The 7,705-nt window shown below is 38.6% G+C and overlaps 1 pseudogene; it reads right to left on the reverse strand.

Annotated features, from left to right (window-relative positions):
* Positions 1-7,184: 7,184 nt before the first annotated feature.
* On the reverse strand, positions 7,185-7,328 carry LOC150007160 (small nucleolar RNA SNORA48; annotated as a pseudogene).
* Between the last annotated feature and the right edge of the window lie 377 nt (positions 7,329-7,705).

The raw sequence follows: 7,705 nt of genomic DNA on the forward strand, positions 1-7,705 counted from the left end.
AGCATTAATTCCTTTGGTATTGAGTTTTCTGATAGGTGTAAGCAAATAGATTTTAACTGAGAGAGAAATATGTTAACATTCACTCATCCATTCAACAAATGCTTATTAAGCACCTTCTGTGTGCTAAAGGCTGTGTGCTGGAAACTGGACACACAATTGTGGACTAGACCCCATGTCTACCTTCAAGAATCTTGTAGTCTATAAAGAGACAAATACATAGGTAATGACAATATAGTTCCATTAGAACTACAGAAAGGGGTTGTACAGCATGCTCTGGAAGCACAAAGAGGGGATACTTAAATTATCTCAGGGAATCAGGGAAGTCTTTCCAGGAGGTATAATCTACATGGGGACTCAAAGGATACATAGCCAGGTAATGATGTGGGGAGAGATGAAGTGTTTCATGCAGTGGGAAAATAGTAAGCAAAGGCTCAGAGTAAACAGAGAGCACAGGAAATTTTGGAGACGTGTAAGGAGTGTAATTGAGTTCTAGGGAGAGGTCTGTCAAGAGTATAAGAGAGGAAAGCAAGAGCTAAACATGTAGGACCTTGCAAGCTTAAGGAGTTTAAATGGAAATATGAAAGGCTTTTAGCAGGACAATGTGTGGACATGGTTCCCTGCTGCTACACACACACATGTACCATTCATTTTCACACCTATAAATGTCATCTTCTAGGTTAATGATAGCCAAATCTGTGCCTCAGGTGTCTATCCTTGTTTCCAGGTACACAACTCCAGGTGAACATCCTATGGGAACTTCAAATGACTCTATTCATCTTCCTCCTTTCTCACTCATTCTGCTGGAGTCCCCAGATTTAGTAATAGCATTGTCCTCTTTCTAGTCACTGTCTCTAAGCCCCGAGTCACCTTTCTCTCTTCCATTTCCTACATCAAGTCTCAACAATTCTATTTTCAGAATGTCCCTTTCATTTCCATGTGAACTGAAAGAGCTTATATTATTAATTTCTCAGCAAGCTTTCCCATTGCCCTTCTTCTGGTAAGTGAGCTGGGTATTTGCAGGCCTGGCTAGGCATGGTGTCTGTGGCAGACTAATACTAGGGTGACTTCTCATAATCCCCACTTCCTGGCATTCATACCCCTCTATTTGAGTGTCAGTGGGATCTATGACCTATGCCAAAGGTGATGGGGTTGTCATTCTCATGTTTATGTTATGAATATCACGTAAGATCTCTTTTGCTGGACTACTCCAGAGATTATTCTTGCTGATTTCATGATAATAAGTGTCCATGTTGGGAAAGCTCATTTGGCAGGAAACTGTGGGTGGTCTCGAGAAGCTGAGGGCAGCCAGCAAGAAGTCAGGGACCTCAGCCCTATAACAGCAAGAAAACAAATTCTGCCAACAACTTGAGTTTAGGAATAGACCTTGTCCCAGTTTAGCCTGTACATGAAAGCCTAGTGCTGTCTGAGCCTTCACCTGAAGCTTTGTAGAAAACCTGTTTTGTTGTGCCTAAACTCTTGATCTGTAGAAACTGTGATATAAGAAACATGTTTTATTTTAAGCCACAAAGTTGGTGGCTAATTTGTATGCAGCCATTGCAAACTAATAGTGTACCATTCTCTTTGCATGGCAAATAATGTTAGTTGCCTATCTACTGATCATTTTCCTCTATGTTGTTTCTATCAGAACACTAATTGTGTTTCAGATATTGGGCATCCATGTGCTTCATGAGTATCTGCAACCCTAAGGGGTATAGGTCAGCTGGCCTAAGCCAGCCTTGTTCACCCTATTTGCCTCACCAGTCATTGGCTGGCCATGGTTATATGACATAATCACAATTAATGAAACATAAGGGATCATTTCCTGAGATTTCCTTACCCTAAATATGGATGCAAGTCAAAGACATGCTTTTTTCTTCCCTGGACCTTATTATGTGAAGAAATGATTCTTGGGAATGCAATAGCCACCTTGCCCTTGAAGAGCAAATCAAGAGAACAGCAGCAAAGCCCACCTGTGACCCTGACATCATCGAGTCACTATATTAACTAACAGTAACCTTCCTGGAACTTTTTGTAAGCAAAAAATTACATTATACTCATTATTTAAATCGCTTTTAAATAGGTATTCTATAGTTTCCAGCTAAAAGCACTCTAACTGAAACCCTGTAAAAAGTTCAGAATAAGGAATGGGCATGTGACCAGAACAGGGTCTCTCAGAGTCATTTGCTGGGATTGATTGTCCCAATTCTGGACAAAGCCCAGTAAGCTTGCTAAGTTGGGGGATGAAATGAATCCCAGACTGCTGGAAGCAGTCACCACATTCAGAGGGCCTTTGTGCAACAAAGAATAAGGCCAAATTCATGGAGAGAGGGAGAGACATAGCAGTAATGAGTCCTTCTACTGTCGCCAAAGCTCTGTTCCCTGCTCATGCCATTGGTTTCTCTCAAATAACCTCACATTCTTCCTAGTATGTCAGACAATAAATAAACTCTTTTGCTTACCTGGGTTTGAGTTGAATTTCTATCACTTGCACTGGCAGAATCTCAACTAATATGCTCTTTCTTCTGCCCTTCCCATACTTGCAGTACCCTTGCCTAATTTACTGCCTACTAGTTGGCCTCTCTCACCTCTCAATCTATTCTTTCTCTGTATCTGGTTAAACCATTTCCCACCTAAAAGTCCCCAGCACACCACATGGAAGGCAGCTGTAAGCCAGAATTCCTCAGTCTGACATTCACAATCTAACCCCAACCTACCTCTTTTTCTTCACCATATTCTGTTATGGTGTTTATTAAACTTTTCACTTCTTTTACCACTACAATAATATGTCAGCCAAGCCCAAAAGGGTCAGGAGGATTTGACTAGAAATAAATGATAAAGATTTATTCTAAAACCTTAGGATTTAAAAACTGGAAACACAACTATACAATACCCAGAGTGTTCCAAAGAAGTAAGAAAATATGAGAATTCTTATATATAATAAGTGCATTCTTGAGAAAAATCAGTCCTGCATTCTTAACCTCTATATTGGTCTAAGCAGTGGTCTGGTTAATGAATGTTAGTTAATATGGACAGGTGGGAATTCTTTCCTAAATCCTTCAGGGTGTAATTAGAGGGTTATCTATATACCTATAGGTGTAGATTATCTATATACCTCTATGCCTATAGATATATAGATATATAGCTATATCTCTAGGCATAACAGAATATTTCAAACATTTACATTCCCATGCTACTTAAATCAAGAACAGAATTGTTTCCTCCTGCCTCAGTCTACTTGATTTTAATAATTTAGCAACTTGACCATAGTGATTCCATTTTATTTCTTCATCCTTTCCTCAAGAAATAGTATATATAATTTAATAAACATAATATATAAAATTATATATTACATAATATTGTTGTTGTTGGCAGCCGTCCGTCTCGAGAGACGATGGTGTAGCTTCTTAAGAGTCCATCTGCACCGCCGAGAATGGCTGTGCAGTCCGACTCGGGAGTGACATGGTATCTGTCTCCTCCCGTGCGATGACGCTGAAGCTACAGAGCCTGGGCAGGGTAATATGGAGGGTCTGCTGTTGCCCATGCAGCAGACCCCCCCTCTCTTCGCAGCTGAAGGGTCCAAGGGAAAGACGGAGTCGATACAGCTTGGGTTCAGGTGCGCCGCAGGAGTTGCCGGTGTTGACCACAACATCAAACCGCCTTAGGGACTCCGGCTCCGGATTTTCTGTCGGGGTTTACTCCCTTAGCCTTTCCCCTGAAGAGGTATGCCGCAAGGCAGCGGAGGTTTTTTGGAGTCAGAGTTTTCCTTCTCTGATGTACCCTGACTGGAAGATCGAACCAGCGACACTTAGCTCGCAGGCCGACGCTCAATCCACTGAGCTAAACCAGCCAGGGCTATATTTTAAAGTAAAACTTGGTGATCAAGATAAGTCTTGGGCCCCTCACAAGGTGTGCAAGCAGTGTGTCAAGAGTTTATGGATGTGGACAAAGGGAACATATGGTAAATTGCCATTTGGTATACCTATTGTTTGGCGAGAGCCCAGAGACCATTCAAGTGACTATTCCTTTTGTATAGTGAAAACATCAGGATATAACAAGAAAAATAAATGTAAAGTAGAGTATCCTAGTCTACCATCAGCTATATGACCAGTGCCTCATTCAGCTGAAATCCCAGTGTCAGTTTTCATTGAACTACCCTCTTTCAAAAAAACAGGAGTATGGTGAAGAACTAAGTGACAGCAGTGATGAAGATTTTGAAATTGAGGATGACTCAGTTCGTAAGGGTTTGATCAGCATGAGCTGAATGGTGTGGCACAAGATTATGTAAATTATATATTATAAATTATATATGAAGTATATAATTTATAATATAGAAAAGAAAAGATGGTGTATTGACATAGTAAGGGTAAGTATTGCTTTTTAAAATGTTTGTTTTAGATATGTATGTATGTATGTACAGGGTCAAAATATTTTAAAAATACATATACATATATTTATATATAGTATATAGTATATAATGTATAATTATATATATGCTATAAGTTATATTCTACATATACTATAACATATATATAACATGTATACTTAATTTGTAATTGTATAGTATATATGTTTTATATGTATATATTTTTTACATTATGACCCAACACACATCTACATACACACATAACTAAACCAAATGATGTTTTACAAAATGATGCTTACTCTTACTATCCATTCATTCTTTTAAAAAATGCTGGATGCAGCCCAAGTGCTTTTGTTCTTACAAGAGTAAGAAACACAATTGCTTTGATGCTGTGAGCTGCAGTCTGTGGCTGTAGGGGCTTCAAAATGATCTATGCCATGAGGGGCCCTATGGCTTTCTTATGGGGAATGGCCTGAGAGCCCAGGTTTCCTGCCACCAGACTTAGGAAATTTACTGCGAAGGCTGAGGCTGGGCCTTGTCAGGAGTTCTGTGAGTCCTGCTGGTTCAGAAATGGATTACAATGAGCCCCCTAGGGCTCATCAAGATGTTCAAACATTGAACCACTGCTCCTTGGGAACCTTTTTAACAATTCTGGATAAAATGAATTCAGAGAGAGGAAGATATCTAGGACCCTATCCCTGAATACAAAGTTTCCAACACAGGAGAGAACATAACCTCACCTTAATATGCATTTAACCTGCCCTCCATCTTCTGCTCCCACCAGCTTTTTAAGAAGGTTCTCGTGGGACAGTTGTGCTTTTCACCTGGATGAAGAAATCCATTCAAAACGGAAAGCAAGTTTGGAAGACAGGAAAATAAACATGCACAATAATCACAATGAAAACAAACGAGCACCTTTGCAAAGCATGTAAAATGCAGAACCTTTGTAAAACATGAAAAACAAAATATAGTCAGTACTGTCATTTAGCAAAGACAATGTTTTATATATTGCTATGGTATATCATTCTTGAATTCTTGGATTTTAAAGATAATCATGAATATATATCTTTATACATAAACATTTTTCCCACTTTATTAATGGACAAACTTTTGAGCTGATATTTAATATTCTCTAAAATCATGGTGTAGAATAATTGGAAATTTTGGAAATTCGTAAGAAAGCCATTATATAGACCACAAATAAGAACTACTGTAATCTTTAAAAATACCTGTATTCCCTATGCAGGCAGTATTTTGGGTCACTAAGGTAAAAAAATGCAAAAGCTTTGGCTTCTTCAAGAAAGAAAGGCCTTTGGACGGGTCTATTTTTTATGATTGATTAGTTTCAGCATTTCAAACTTTTACACTCAGTTGTTATAAAAACTTTACGAGAACCTCCTTTACTTTGAGAAAATGATAGTAATAAGGTTTCCCTTTGTCTTTACTTCCAAGAATAGGTTGTTTAGTGACTTATACTGAATATTTTTAGGAAAGTCTCTTTTATTTATGTAAAAAGTCTTTTATATACATAAACAGGAAATAAAATTAGCATATTTAATATAAATCAATGTACTTGTAGGTTCAAAGTTTTCCTTAGGAAGAGCTCATTTTATAATTTAATTCAAGGGAAGCCAGTAGAAAATGTTCTATTAAGTTGCCTGAACTATAATAGGCCCTCAAATACTTGAAATAGAATTAAATGACTACAAAGAAAGTGTGCAACGGTGTCGATGCAACAAGTTCCAGTTGAAACGAGTCAGCTTTCCACATATCCAGATTCTCAGCACTCCCAACCTCTGTTATGAATGCATTCCTCCGTGTTTCTTTAACATCTTGTCCCCTTTTCTTATAAACCCTGCCAAGCTCAAGCTACTATTCTCTTTTTCATATATTTTTAACTTTTTATTTGAAGGTACTTGTAGATTCATAAGTAGTTGTAAGAAATAATGCAGAAAGAGCTCATATACTCTATCTAGTTTCTCTCAATAGTGACAACTTGTATAACTAGAGTGCAATGTCACAACCAGGAAATTGACATGAATACAACCTAACCACCTTGTGCAAATTTCACTAGTTTTGTATGCATCCATTTATGTGTGTGTGCATTTCATTCTTTACAGCTTATCATAGGTGTAGATTGTGTATCCACTACCCCTGTGAAGATACAGAACAGTTTTGTCATGGGACTTCCTTGTATTACCCTTTTATTTTATTTTATTTTTTTTTTATGAACCCAGAAAAAGATAAGTGTTCACATATTAGCTACAACTGTGCCATGCTTCATTTTAAGTGCTTCTTGTGTTTTAGTTTTTTTCAACAACTCAGTTATGCAATATCACTTTCTCACTTTCCAGATGAGAAAACAGAGGCAGGTTAAATGCACCTAATACTCAGGATTGGAACTCATTCTGGTTGATGATAATGTATAATTCTTAAAAACTACCCTCTGAATTTCAATATGGCTTATCATACTAGACCCCCCAACTTTCTGAAAGCCAATTGCGACCCTCTTATACTTGATCTTATGGCATCTAGTCTGATGTATGGAATTACATACATCCATGTCCTATTGCCCGACTGCCACAAAGATTAGATGAACTTGCTCACTCTTAAAAAAAGCCTGTTCTAGATATTAGGGCTCTAGAATGGAGTTCTACAATAACTACTTACTTACGTTATTGTTGTCCAGAAATTAGCACAGAGTAATTATAACATCTCCACAAAACATTTCAAAACTATATCCCCTAAAGCCTCAGTTCACAAGTTACTTACAAGACCAGTGTGTCTGATTTTCTCCTCATCAAGACCCAGGAATTATAATTTAAGTGCCCCAGGCATGAAACAGCTCTGGCAACAACACAGGCAACAGGCTCGGATGAACTAAGGACTGTACCAGTGCTTTGCCCCTGACTGATATAAGAGCAACACCACCAATCAGGTGTGTCCTTGCCCATTGCCAGGGGCCTGTGCTACCCTTTTAAAGGCACAGTCACCTCATGCCATTTCCTCCACCCTAACTCTTGTCACCTACTAATCTGTTCTCCATCCCTGTAATTTTTGTCATTTCAGTACTGTTATATGAATGAAATCGTACAGTGTGTACGCTTTTTATTTATTTATTTGTTTGTTTATTTTTATTTATTTTTAGAGAGAGGGGAAAGGAGAAAGAGAGGGGGAGAAACATCACTGTGTGGTTGCCTCTCACTCGCGCCCCGAACTGGGGACCTAATGTGCAACCTAGTCCTGAGCCCTGACTGGGAATCGAACCGGTTACATTTGGCTCGCAGGCCGATGCTCAATCCACTGAGCCACAGCAGCCAGGTCTAGTGTGTAAGCTTTTGA

Source organism: Furipterus horrens, unplaced genomic scaffold (genome assembly GCF_987537825.1).
Source record: "Furipterus horrens unplaced genomic scaffold, mFurHor1.1.pri manual_scaffold_6, whole genome shotgun sequence".
Taxonomy (NCBI): domain Eukaryota; kingdom Metazoa; phylum Chordata; class Mammalia; order Chiroptera; family Furipteridae; genus Furipterus; species Furipterus horrens.